A 14,389-nucleotide genomic window follows, 5' to 3' on the forward strand; every position below is an offset into this window, starting at 1 on the left:
CGAATCAGTAGTCTTTTACTTTAGATTAGTAGCTGTCAATATAACCACAACTTTTTTTGTCCTTATATGGACATTTATCATATTTGCTTTCTATAGGTTCTGGTAACCATACCTCATAAGATTTTATACTTAGAAAAATATTTCTACTCTTTGTCATGGCTAATGTATCAGCTGTTTGTCTCGCTATACTCCCAGTACTAATGTGAGTATTGTAAGTCACTTATTCCATTGTGTACTGTTATCTGTTGTAGGTTTTGGTCAAGCTACCAAGAGTTTCTCAACCACCTTTTTGGATGTCTATCTGATAAACATATTGCCATCTTGTACCAGATGTTTTTCATGTTTCACTGTTGCAGTCATCACACTTGGGTTATCCTGCAAGGGTTAGCCCTCAGTCAGCCCAAATACCAGAGGCTTAGTATTTCTGCGTCGGTTGCTGTCTCTTCAGGACTGACGTCAGGTCTTCAGTGGTATAAAAACAGGCAGCCAACGCCATTACATCAGTCTTTCTTGCCGAGGAGCCCGAAGCAGAAGCAGTTCGCATGAGTACAGGTCGGCAGCTACCTGAGTTTTCGTTACTGAAATTGAAGTTGAAGTCTTCTAAAGCTAAGTACCCCGTTGAGGATCCTTTTTTCTTCCTCTAACCGATGTCAGAAAAAGTTAACAATTGTCTCGCCTGTGGAAAGCAAATATCACACCGATATTTCCATTCTTATTGCGTCACCTGTTTAGGCCCAGACCATGACATTCCTCGCTCTCGGTTTTGTGCTTTGTTCAACACCCGAACTATTGGTCGTTGAGCCCTTATTGTCACTAAATACTGTCACTCTTGATCTCTGTATTCCGAAATGGCTTCGGTAAGCCATCCTACTACCGATCTTCCGAAAAAAACGTAAGGATAAAGACAGAAGCAGACCGTACATGTCCAAAACTGCCAATGACGCTTCCATCAAGCCAGTCGCCAGTTCGCTGGTACTCAGTGAGGTGCTTTCGCAGCCCCTGATGCCCACTTCAATGGCTTCGCAGGCTGCTACCGACACTCGTTCGGAGTCCGGTATGCCGCAAGACTCTTTTTTGACTATGGAACCTGCGGATGTCTCTACCTTGGATGGGTCTGGAGCCGCTGTGCAGGCACCGGCTTCTGAGGAAGTTCTTTGCACTACTGATATTCGACACAAACCGACTACTTCTTTCACATCTTCAGTTCTTTCTAAAACTACCAAGTTTCTAAGGCCCAGAGTACGAGCTACGTCTAAAAAAACGACGACCCAAACTCAAGCGCCTGCTTCCTTGCCACAATCACAGATGCCTAAAATGGTGGAAGACTTTATCATGCTGATTAGGGGAAGCCAGCCTTCCCTTGTTAAAAGGAAAAGAGACTTGTCCCCAGCAGCTTTATCTGACCAAGAGTGATGACTCTGAGGTTTCTGATTATGAAGACATGCCCTTATCTGCTTATGATGATTCAGATGCAGAGGAATCCATTCCTTCTGCCTCTCTTCCAGAGGATTTTTCTTTTGGTGAAACCCTACGTACTTTGAGAGAGCATTTCCACTGGGAATGCCAGGAAGGAACAAAATCCCGGTACATGTGAGGCAGAGCACCTCTCTGGCCTTGTTCAAGAGGAATCTTGACCAATGGATGGGAGATTGCAGATATACCCCAGGGATTACTTCAGTGTCACTGCTTGACAGAGGCACAGCAAAATGATAGGCATAGTTTTTATTCAAACTAAAGGGGTGGCGAAAGCCACATAACTATGGGCTAGGCTTATAAATGCCCTTGGGCAGATAGCCTAGTATGAACCTATGAACCTATTATCCTCAGTCCAAAAAGAGGCCCTTAGCTGTCCCTTCTGTTCTGGATGTTGTGGATGACGCCTTTGTGGAATCCAGCCTAACTCCTGATACTTTACCTCCTGCTACCAGGAATCCTGACAGGTAGTTCAGAGTCCCTGACTCTCACAAATTTCTTTTCAAGAATCCTACTGCTGACCCAGAGGTCATCTCCCAAAGACCTAAAGGAATAAAAGAAACTACAGCCAAGAATCCCACCCCCTCGGACAGGGATTCCCAAGTGTTAGATGGAGTAAAAAGGTGTACACCTCTGCAACTCTTGCCATTGGAACATTAAATTGTCAGTTCCACGTGCTAAAATACCAGCAGCATACTATGGAACTTATTAAGCAAAAATTATCTACCTTCCCTGACTCTGCAGAAAATAAAGAATTACAGGAGCTTATGCATTCTGCAAGCCATTCAGCAAGCATACCCTGCATTGTGAGTTTGATGACCTAGAAGCATCTTGCGGGGCAGCAGTCACAGGTTCTGTACTTAGAAGGCATGCCTGGCTTAAGGAACAGACCTTGCCAGACCATGTCCGATCAAAATTATTGGACACACCTCGGAACAAAGACAATTTGTTTGGCACCAAAGCAGAAGAGGTTTTAAAAAAGATGGAAGAAAAAGCTAAGTCTACGCAGACAGTCCAAGATTTTTTTGCAAGTACAGCCTCCAAGATTCAGTAGGCATTGCCCCTCAAAACATTGGTCCTTTCCAGCCCCCTCAAGGCCACCTCAGACTAAACCTTGGAGAAGCAGACCCCCAGACACCAGTCTCAGGGGTATGCAGAGATCTAAGCAATTGAGTACCTCTACTTCTAAAACAGGAAGTGCTAAGCCCCCCCTTATGGAAAGAATTCACAATGACTTCTCAACTCCTCCCCTCACCTCTGCCCAATTGCTCGTGCCCCTAGGAGGAAAACTTGCCTACCATGCAAAAAACTGGGCCTCCATCACCAACGATCGATGGGTCCTCAACATAGTATCCCACGGGTACAGATTTTATTTCCACACGCTGCCAATCCAACGGGTTCCCAGATCTTTGTTCAAGCCAGCGGACAGAGGCACAAAACCAAGTTCAGTCCCTGCTCTCCATAAGGGCAATTCAGCCTGTTCCTACAGGACATATAGGCCAAGGTTTTTATTCGACTTTTCCTAGTACCCAGAAAAAAGGGCACCTGGTGCCCAATCTTAGATCTATCCATTCTAAACACTTTCCTGGTGGTAACAAAATTCAAAATGCTCACCCTACAGCAGCTTCTCCCTATGCTGTCCAAAGATGCCTGGTTAGCCACCCTAGACCTAAAGGAGGCCTATCTGCATATCCCAATCAGGGACTCCTGCAGGAAATGTCTGTTTCAGGGCAGGATCTATGCATTGTCAGTTCTCTTCATTTTCCTTTGGCTTATCCACTGCTCCCAGAGTTTTCACAAAATGCCTGGCTCCAGCCATTGCCTTTTGCAGACAAAGAAATATTCAAATTTACTCCTACTTGGACGACTGTCTGATTCAGACAGACAGTCAGGAAAAGCTGATGCAGCACCTGACATTTGTAAAGGACCTTCTAACCTCACTTGGGTACACTATCAATGAAAAGAAATCCAAACTAGTCCCCAGTCAAAAAATTGTATTCCTGGGAGCAAGCTTGGACACAGCATTCCAGATGGCATTCCTTACTCCAGAAAAACAAGCCTGTCTGACAGGCTATTTCTCTCAAATGGCCAGCATATCTGACAGGCTACTTCTCTCAAATGGCCACCAGAACCCAGTTATCCGCAAGGAAAATCCTGCAAACTCTAGGGTTCATGGCCTTCTGCATTCTACTAATTCCATATGCCAGGCTGCATATGCGGAAACTTCAGTGGTACTTAAAAAGTATTTGGTGCCAACATTCTCAGGACCTGGAAACTATCATACCTATGATACCTTGTCTAAGGAAAGAGTTCCTTTGGTGGGCAGCAGCATGTAACCACAACAAGGGACTTCCCTTTACACAACCCACGCCGCCCAGACCCTAACCACAGACGCATCAGACTATGCTTGGAGTGCACATCTGGAAGGCAGGTGCATTCAGGGCTACTGGAGCCCAAATCAAATATATCTGCACATCAACCAGAAAGAGATGCTAGCTGTTCAGCATGCTCTAACAGCTTTCAGATCCCTACTCTCTCCAGGGCCTCTTCTAATCAAAACTGACAATACCACAGTGATGTAGTACATCAACAAGCAGGGGGGAACCCACTGTTCAGGCTAGCCATGACCCTTTGGAACATTTCCTCAGCCATGCATATTTACCTGCAAGCCCAATTCTTGCCAGGCAACCAAAACTCTCTGGCAGACAACTTGAGCAGAAATCTCCTAGACCCACACAAGTGGCAATTAACCCACAACACCTTCAGCCTTGTGACCCAGAAATGGGGTACCCCGAAGCTGGACCTATTTGCCTCCCCCTACAACCACCAGCTCAGCAAATTCTGCACCTGGGAACCTCACAGAAAAGCCTGGAAAGTGGATGCTCTGTCCTTCCACTGGGAAAACCTCTATCTATGCATCCCCCCCCTTCCTCTTCTTGCCAGAGTACTACTCAAAATAAGGAGGAGAGACCAAAGGCAATCCTGATTGCCCCAGACTGGCCACGCCAGCACTGATACCCACTACTGCGCAGTCTGTCTCCGTTGCCTCCATGGCACCTCCCTTAGATTCCAACTTTCCTGACACAGCAGGAGGGAGAATTCTTGCATCCACAATTGCACCCCCTGAACCTGGCAGCCTGGCTTATTCCATGACTTCTCCTCCAGTGGCCAGCCTAAGCAAGCAGGTCCTGGATGTTATACTTGAAGACAGATGACCCAGTACTAGAAAATCCTATGCTGACAAGTGGAAAAGTATTGTTCCTGGATCCAGACTAAAGGAGCTGAACCAGCACAGTCATCCTTGCCTCTCATCCTGGATTACCTAGCAGACCTACTCCACAGGGACCTTTCCTTCTCTTCCATTAAAATCCATGCCTCTGCCATCTCTGCACATTACAACACTGAGCCACCTCTCTTCTCACACCCTCTCATCAAGCAGTTCCTGAGAGGGCTAACAACTTAAGGCCACCAAGAAGAGCCCCTACCCCTGCCTGGGACCTTAACCTTGTGTTGGAAAAGCTCACGTTCCCCCCCTTTTGAGCCTTCAGCTTCAGCAGAGTTAAAATCCCTCTCTTGGAAAACAGCCTTGCTTTTGGCCATCACTTCAGCTAGAAGTGTGTCTGAGCTACAAGCACTTATGGCTGTGGAACCCTTCATCATTTTCCATGCTGACAGGGTCTCCCTCAGGACTAAATCAACTTTCATGCCTAAAGTGGTGTCCAGTGTGGCTCTCAACCAATCTATTCATTTGCCCACCTTTTTTCCTAAACCTCAAAATAAGGGGGAAAGGATCCTGCAGTCTTTAAATGTGCACAGACAGCTCAGATTCTACTTGGATAGGAGTAAGCCCTTTAGGAAATCTGACCAGTTACTAGTCAGCTTTGCACCAGGGGCAGAGGGTAAGGCCATATCGAAACAAACCATCTTCAAATGGATAGCACACTGTATCCATTTCTGTTACAAACACCATGGAAAACCACCCCCACAGGGGGTCAGAACACATTCCACTAGGGCAACTTCAACCTCTACAGCCTTTCTCAGAGGAGTCTCTACCAGGGACATTCTGGAAGTTGCAACATGGAGTTCTGTTCGTACCTTCACCAAGCATTACCACCTCCCTATCTTTTCCATAGCCAGGGCGAGCTTTGCAACCGCAGTCCTGCAGGGCGTACTAGCCAGCCCCATCTCTTCTTGACTGCCTCCATCCATTCCTCAGCTTTGGGAATCAACCTAAGTGTGATGACTGCAACAGTGAAACATGAAGAACATAGTACCGTTGTGTACACCGTACCATAAATGTAGATGTTAGAGTGTATTCACTGTTGCAGTCCTGGTTTCCTACCCTCCAGCCCCCTTATCTCTCTCTTCCTCACTCATTACAGGGCTATTGGTATTTAGTTTTTACTGGTGGTATTATTCCACCATAACTTAGCTCCCTATTTGAGGGCTCCTGATATTTGAGGCAAGAAAAAATGATGTAATGGCATTGGCTGCCTGTTTTTATACCACTGACGACCTGATGTCAGTCCTGAAGCGACAGCAACCAATTCAGAAATACTAAGCCTCTGGTATTCGGGCCGACTGAGGGCTACCCCTGGCAGGATCACCCAAGTGTGATGATTGCAACAGTGAATACACTTGAACATCTACATTTATGGGAAGTGCACACAACTGTACTTTTCTTCCTTTACAGCCACTGCCCTCTCCCTATGTTGCTGAGTCTCCATTTACTAGTCTCACTGTTATCCTGCTAGGTGTTTGCATCTATGGAAGTAAATGATCTGTACACTTCTGTCTCCATCCATGGCACTAATCCTGATTTAAATGGTCTTTGTTTTTTTTTTTTTTAATCACTGTGACATTTTGTTTACTCAACTTGTATTCCTTACTTTTATCTGGCTTCTTTTGCTGTCTTTTCTATCCTGACTTGACTACTTCCTGCTGTTTCCATGCTGCTTCATGCCATTTCCTTGTTTGCATCTACATCTGCTCAACTCTGGTTGATTTATTTATTTATCCAAGAAAGGCAAGTGCCATTGTGGAAGACCAATTCCACACAAAGATGACCACGATCAGTATCTTTTCTGTCTGCGGTCCACTTACGACTGTAAGGCTTGTGTGATTTGTCAGAAGTTTGTCCCCAAAATGCTCCGCAGTTGTCTTTCTGCCCTGAACATCTACCTCCAGTATCAGAGACTCAAGCGACTAGCACTTGCAATGGAGGGGTACGTCCAGTGAGCATCCAAAGAAAAAGGTAAAAAAGGTTGGGCCTGAATCTTCAGCTGCGCCTATGAACCTGGAGGTCCTTCTCGAAGCCAGTGACAGCCCAGAGGTTCCTTCAGTGCTTGGTTCTCTCCTGCTGCAGGTACTGGTTTGGAAGCTGTTAAGGAGAGTTCCATTAGCATGTCTGCAGAGGCCTCACAGGCGTCTGTTCAGGATGGTAAAGGGGAACTGAGGCTCACTTCCTTGGATGTTCCTCGCAGTACTTCTCCTGTCTTAGCTGTTGAAGACAATTCTGAAATCTGTGCTGGAACCTAGGCCTGTGTTGGCCCATCAGTCCCAGCCTAGGATTGATCCTCCCCTTAAAAAGAAAGAAAAACAGGTTTCCACCTCTCAGGATCCTTCCCCAGACTGGCAAGCTTTTTCCCAGGGCATTCATAATGCTTTTCTAGCACTAAGACTATCCTCTGTTCAAACTCCCACTCCAGTTTCTCCTCGTTCTCATTTATGTAGGAGTTCTGCTGTGTGGAACAGAAGACCTATTTGGAAGAAGTAGTTTCATCCTCAGGTGAGTCTCTGGCTAATACATATGAATGCCTTCGCAAGGACGGCTAGTGCAAAGGCCAAAAAACAAGTCACGCAAATGCAAAAGACAGCCAGCACCACACGGAGAATCAGACTTTATTAAGTCTTAGTATAATTTAAAAATCCAAAGACTTCCTAAGTCTTTATATACTTAGGAAGTCTTTGGATTTTTCAATTATACTAAGACTTAATAAAGTCTTTGATTCTCCATGTGGTGCTGGCTGTCTTTTGTATTTGAGTCTCTGGCGAACTCAGCACAGATTGACTCCCCCCGAGTTATGCTTCCCCTGAAGTTGATTCCAACGGTGGGGACTCCCCTGAGGAAGACATAACTTTTGGAGAAACAATCTCAAGCATGAGAGGCTTTTTCAAGTGGGAAAGCACACAAGTTTCAGATGTGCAGAAGAGGTAGCACAACCTGTTACAGATGGACTCCTCTTCTCCTTCAGCTATTCTACCTGTGCTACCTGCATTTCAGGATGGTTTTCTTTCTGCGTCCATAAACCTAGATTCACAACGTCCAGTTCCAAAAAGGCCGGATAGGTTTTACAAGGTCCCTGAGGACAGTAAATTTTGTTTCAAATGTCCTCTGCAGATCCTGCTGTGATTTCATTGTCTGCAGCTAGACCCTCCAGATTTTTGCCCTCCACTACCCTTCTTCCCTCCGTTAAAGACAGCAAGATGATGGAGAGAATAGGTAAAAAAAGTCTAAACATCCTCTACTTTGGACTTCAGGGCCATTAACTATGAGACTCGTATGTCTGAAGTATTTTCTGGCCCTGCTTTCTCAGGATTCACCTCTGTCGACAGATCTTCCTGATTCTGCAGCCAAAGCACAGCTTTCCTGTCTCTTGACAGCATCCTGCCAAGTACCTAGACACTCCATAAAGTGCAGTTATGATGCAACTGAGGTGTCTGCTAGATCTGCTGCATCTGGATCTATCCTTAGGAGATATTCCTGGCTAAGATTGCAGCCTTTGCCTGATTATATCAAGGCAAAACTTAGGGATGCACCTCTTGGCAGTTCTGCTCTTTTTGGTGCTAATGCTGCTGCTGTTTTTAAATCCCTTCAAGAAAAAGGGAAAGAGTTATAGGAACTGAAGGACATATTTGTATCCCCAGTCCCAAAGTGCCATAAGAATTATCCTTCCAAACCTCCTTTTGTGAGGAGTAAAACCCGCACCCCTCCTCTCCCTCATAAGAAAGGGACATGCAGGTAGAGCTCCTCCCGATCTCAACCAGACTCTGTTCAAAAGCCCCCTTTCCTGACAAACCAGGTAGTCTGTTACTACCTGCCCAGTCTCTCCTACATTCCTCTTTCCCAGCGCCTCTCACTTTCTTTCTTCATGGACAAGCATTACCACAAACAAGTGGGCCCTTTCAGTGGAGCAAACTTTGCTACTACATGGTTTAGAAATCCATCCCTCTTTTCATGGGCATCCCTTAACCCCCTCAAGACCAGCTGCTTCTTTTCCCTCAGGTGCTTCAAGACTTGATCTCATGGGGGACTATTCAGGAAGTTCCCCCTCTGCAAAGAGGAAAAGGGTTCTATTCCAGGATGTTTTTAGTCTCCAGGAAAGATACTCCATGGAAACCAATTCTAGATCTGTCCCAACTCAGTCTTTTTCTTCAGGTTCCCACCTTCCACTTGCTCACTCTCCAGACTCTGTTCCTTCTTTTGCTTCCTCAGGCCTTTGTTTTTTTTCTAGACATCAAGGATGCATATCTTCATATCCCCATTCACCCACAGTTTTGTGCTTTGTCCTTTGGATTCTCTGCGGCTCCAAGGGTCTTCACAAAATGCTTGGCTCCTGTTATTGCCTTTTGCAGACTTCAAGGAATTCTGATTTACCCTTATCTGGACGACCTGCTTATTCAAGTAAACCATCCAGACATTTTACAGCAGAACCTCCAAACCACCATATCCCTACTCCAAAGCATGGGGTTACTGTCAGCTACAAGTCTTCCCTCAACCCTTCTCAAGATCAGGTTTTCCTGGGCTGCAGGATAAGAAAAGACCTTATGATGGCTTTTCTCCCTCTGCAAAAAATGCAGTCTGTGCTGACCTACTTCCAACAGTTGCTTCCTTTATTTTCAGTGTCAGCCAGAAAGTTTTTTTTCAAATGCTAGGGTTCATGGCATCTGTTATCCCCATGTTACCCTTAGCCAGACTTCACATGCGAAAATTCCAGTGCATCTGAAAACACTCTGGTGCCATCATGCTCATCCTCTGGAGTTTGTTCTTCCTCTTCTCCCTTGTTAGAAGAAAGTTACACTGGTGGATTCAACAAATATCTGTGAATCCAGGTCTTCCTCTACAGGCCCCACATCCTGTGCAGGAACTATTTATAGATACTTCGGGCATGGGGTGGAGAGCAACATTGGGAACCTTTAAAAGTTCAAGGCCTTTGGTCTCCTTCCATAAGGAAACATATCAACAGCAAAGAGGAGAGGGCTTTGATTCTTGCTCTCCAAGCTTTCTAGTTCTCTCTCTGCCCAGGTCCCTTGAAACTGTTCACAGACAACACCACAGTCCTTTGGTATGTGAACAAGCAGGGGGGCACAAAGTCATACTTGCTCTGCAGGCTGTCCCTTCAGGCCTGGGAGATTGCTTGTCAAGCAAAGGTCACACTACTAGCTGTTTACATTCCGTTAGCTCAAAATGTTCTGTCAGACACACTCTTAGCAGGTCCAAGACACAAGCCCACGAATAGATGCTTCACAGGGATGTGTTTCTGGACATTCTCCACCAGTGGGGAAGTGGAAGTACTCAAGTAAATCTCTTTGCCTCCCCCTTTAACAGGCAGCTTCCAAAATATTGTGCCAGAGTTCCAGATGCTCTGGTATGGAAGGTGGGTGCTCTGTCATTTTCATGGAAGGGGATGTTTCTTTATGCATTCCCCCCTTCCCTCTCATTCAGAATGTTCTGCTGAAAATACAGCAGGACAAACCAAAAATCTTTTTGGTGACCCCCCCCCCCTTTTTGGCCAAGACAGCACTAGTTCCCTCTTCTTCTGCAGTTACCCAAGGGCAGTCATCACAAGTTACCTCACAGGGTGGATCTTCTCACACAAGACAGGGGATCTCTTGTCCACCCACATTTAACGACTCTGAGCCTTACTTTGTGGGTGATGGGCTTCTCATCCCTTTTTGGCACCTTTTTTCTGAGGACGTGCTTCTAGTCCTGCAGGAGGCCAAGAAACCCAATACTAGGAGATCCTACTTATCCAAATGGAAGAGGTTCTCCATCTGGTGTCTGAAGGAATGGCTAGATCCATTTTCATTAGACATTCCCCTAGTTCTTTGTGTGAGCTGCTTAAGGCAGGATTGGCTTACTTTTCTGTTAAAGCCCACTTATCCACCATCTCTGCATGTCTGCCTCTCTCTTCCTTTAGCTTCCAGGCTAGAAGTTAAACTCTTTTTTAAAGGCATCCTTCCCATCAAACCTCCCAGGAAACTTGTTCCTCCTTCCTGGGATTTGAACTTTGTACTAGAAAAGCTTACTCAGGCTCCTTTTGAGCCAGCACTCTCTGCTTCTTTGAAGCTTTGCACAAGGAAGACTATTTTGCTGGTAGCCATCACCTCTTCTAAAAGAGTTTCTGAACTTCAAGCTTTAATGGCTTCCCAGCCTTTTCTCACATTCTACAAGGATAGGGTTTCACTTTGTACTAACCCCTCCTTCATGCCTAAAGTGGTTAATGACATGTTCCCTAACCAGTCTATTCATCTATGTACAGTGGATATAAAAAGTTTACACACCCCTATTAAAATGCCAGGTTTTTGTGATATAAAAAAATGAGACCACAATAAATAATTTCAAAACTTTTACCACTTTTAATATGACCTATAACCTATACAATTCAGTTGGAAAACAAATCTGTTAGGGGAATAAATATAAAAAATAAAAAATTTACAGTAACCTGGTTACATAAGTGTGCACACATTTAAACTAATACTTTGTTGAAGTACATTTTGATTTAATTACACCATTCAGTCTTCTTGGGTACACACCTGCCATCAATTAAAGAGACTCTCATTAACCCCAAATATGTCAGCTGTCCTAATAGGATTTTCCTGACATTTACACAACTGCCTGTTACAGCAAAAGCCATGGTTCGCAGAGAGCTTACAAAGCATCAAAGGGATCTCATTGTTGAAAAGTATCAGTCAGGAGAAGGGCACAAGAAAATTTCTGCAGCATTGGATATTCCATGGAACGCAGTAAAGACAGTCATCAAAAAGTGGAGAAAATATGGGACAACAGTGATGATGCAAAGAACTGGGCATCCCTCTAAAATTGATGAAAAGACGAGACAAAAACTGGTCAGGAAGGCTGCCAAGAGACCTACAGCAACACTGAAGGAGATGCAGGAATTTCTGGCAAGTACTGGTTGTGTACTACTTGTGGCAACAATCTCCCATATTCTCCATATGCCTGGACTATGGGGTAGGGTTGCAAGACAGAAGCCTTTTCTTTCACAGAAACACATCCGGTCCTGGTTAAAATTTGAAAAACAATACATCAAGTCTCCCAAAAGCATGTGGGAAAATGTGTTATGGTCTGATGAGACCAAGGTTGAACTTTTTGGCCACAATTCCAAAAGGTATGTTTGGCGCAAAAACAACACTTCACATCACCAAAAGAACACCATCCCCACGGTGAAGCATGGTGGTTGGGAGTATCATGCTTTGGGGTTGCTTTTCTTCAGCTGGAACTGAGGCTTTAGTCAAGGTGGAGGGAATTATGAACAGTTCCAAATACCAGTCACTTTTGGCCCAAAACCTTCAGGCATCTGCTAGAAAGATGAAGAGGAATTTCACCTTTCAGTACAACAGTGACTCCAAGCATACATCCAGATCAACAAAAGAATGGCTTCACCAGAAGAAAGTTAAAGTTTTGGAATGGCCCAGCCAGAACCCAGACCTAAATCCAATAGAAAATCTGTGGAGTGACCTGAAGAGGGCTGTGCACTAGAGATCCCCTTGCAATCTGACAGATTTGGAGCGCTTTTGCAAGGAAGAGTGGGCAGATATTGCCAAGTCAAGATGTACCATGCTGATAGACTCCTACCCAAGAAGGCTGAATGTTGTAATTAAATCAAAAGGTGCTTCAACAAGATATTAGTTTAAGGTGTGCACACTTATGCAACCAGCTTATTGTACGTTTTATATTTTTGTATTTTTTCACCTAACAGATTTGTTTGTTTTACAATTGAATTGTACAGGTTATAGGTCACATTAAAGGAGAAAAAAGTTTTGAAATGATTTATTGTGGTCTCATTTTTTAATATCACAAAAACCTGGCATTTTAACAGAGGTGTGTAAACTTTTTATATCCACTGTATCTTCTTTCCTTCCCCTCAAAATTCTATTGAAAGGGTGCTACATACCTTGGATGTGCATAGAGAACTCAGATTTTACCTAGATGAGACCAAGTCCAGTAGGAAATCAGAGGAACTGTTTGTCTCGTTTCATCCCAGGGCACTGGGGAAAGCTATTTCTAAACAAACTATTTCCACTTGGATCTCTAAGGCCATTTCCTTCAGCTGTGTGTTCCACAGAAAGACACACTGTTCCTCAGTAAAAGCTCATTCCAGTAGGGCTGTAGCTTTATCTGGGGCTTCTTCAAGGGTCTGGACACTGCCTGTATTCTGGAAACAGCTACTTGGTCCTCTGGCCACACGTTCACCAAACATTACAGGCTGGATACTATCTCCAGATCCAGAGCAGCCTTCGTCAGAGCAGTCCTGCATGGCTTCATGGAGACTTCCTCTGCTCCAACCTCCCTTTCCCTTCCATGAGCTTTGGTACTCTCCCTCATGTTATGAGTACTGCAGCATGAGAATAGAAGGACATAAAATAGTTGTGTAAAATCTTACCATAACCATAGATGTCCTTTTCTTCTAAGTTGCTGTATTATATCCTACCCTTCATCCCCCTTGGTTTGTGCTTTTCTTAAGATATTTTGATTTTACCTGTTATCCCTTGGCTGGTGTTCTGACTGAGGCATTCAGTTCTGTGGATGGTATGTGCAGATGTCACCTTTATGGTCTACATCGGCTGCTGTCCTATGTGTAGCATCACATGTACCTTGCAGTAGTTTGTCTTTGGTAAACTGGCCAGATGTTCAGGTCGCCTAGGTGGGGAAACCATCATGTCATGAATACTGCAACATGGAAGAAAAGGACATCTATGGTTATGGTAAGATTTTACACAACTATTCTTTATTTGGTCAGTCCTTGTTTCATTTTACTTCTCCAGTAGTCATCATTTCTTGTCCATTTTCTGCCTTACTGAATCTTTTATTTATGGATTCATTTTTTATTATATGTATACTCATCTGAATGTATGTTTGCTGGAGTCAGGTTTTATTTGGTACTGTTTTTTTCTCTCCCAGTTGTTCTGCAGCCATCATTTTTTTACAGTATTAGTAATGACAGCTCCGCCACGGCCTTTTTCATTGGCCCTTCTTTGTACTGTAGATATGTCCTTGTGTTATAATTTTGTTTATTATGCCTGTCATGTTGTATGATGTTACCAGTTGTATTTTGTTCTCCATACCGGATGTTTTTATGCAACAGAAACGGATTTCCTTTTTATTTCTTGTCTGCTGTTCCTTTAAGAAATGGGTCTACTGTCAGCAAAGAGAAGTAAATATTTTTTCTTATGATGGTTGTGTTGCATCACTGCCTTACAATCCAGTTATTTCCCTTTTTTTAGCTTTTCACAGTTATTGTTCTGATGCATTTGAAAGGATATTGCGTTCTTTACAAGTATGCAGAAATTTGTATTTCATCAGGTGTCTTCAGGCAGCATTATTACATTCTTCCATGAAGTATTTCTTCTTATGCCACAGCATCATTATGTCCCCATTTTGTGTTCAGCCGTTAGTTTCACACCACCTTATTGTTATCACACACTGAATATGTCTTTATGGTTTTTGATGCATTACTTCTCCAACCTAAATTTTGGCAAGATTTTTATTTATGAGGAGATGTGGGTGATTATAAAATGTTGTAGTTTTTAATTTAGTGTAGATTAGTGAGACGGTAGAATGGATGCAGGGCTAGGAGGTATAGAAGGTTTAGCCAACAACAGTGGCACTGACCCA

At 44.1% G+C, this 14,389-nt stretch overlaps 1 protein-coding gene across 1 annotated transcript in view; it reads left to right on the forward strand.

Annotated features, from left to right (window-relative positions):
• ZNF410 (zinc finger protein 410) overlaps positions 1-14,389 on the forward strand; it is a 669,052-nt gene that overhangs the window by 476,986 nt on the left and 177,677 nt on the right. The gene's annotated exons all lie outside the window — the stretch shown is intronic.

Source organism: Protopterus annectens, chromosome 6.part0 (genome assembly GCF_019279795.1).
Source record: "Protopterus annectens isolate FY-2018-M chromosome 6.part0, PAN1.0, whole genome shotgun sequence".
Lineage (NCBI taxonomy): Eukaryota > Metazoa > Chordata > Ceratodontiformes > Protopteridae > Protopterus > Protopterus annectens.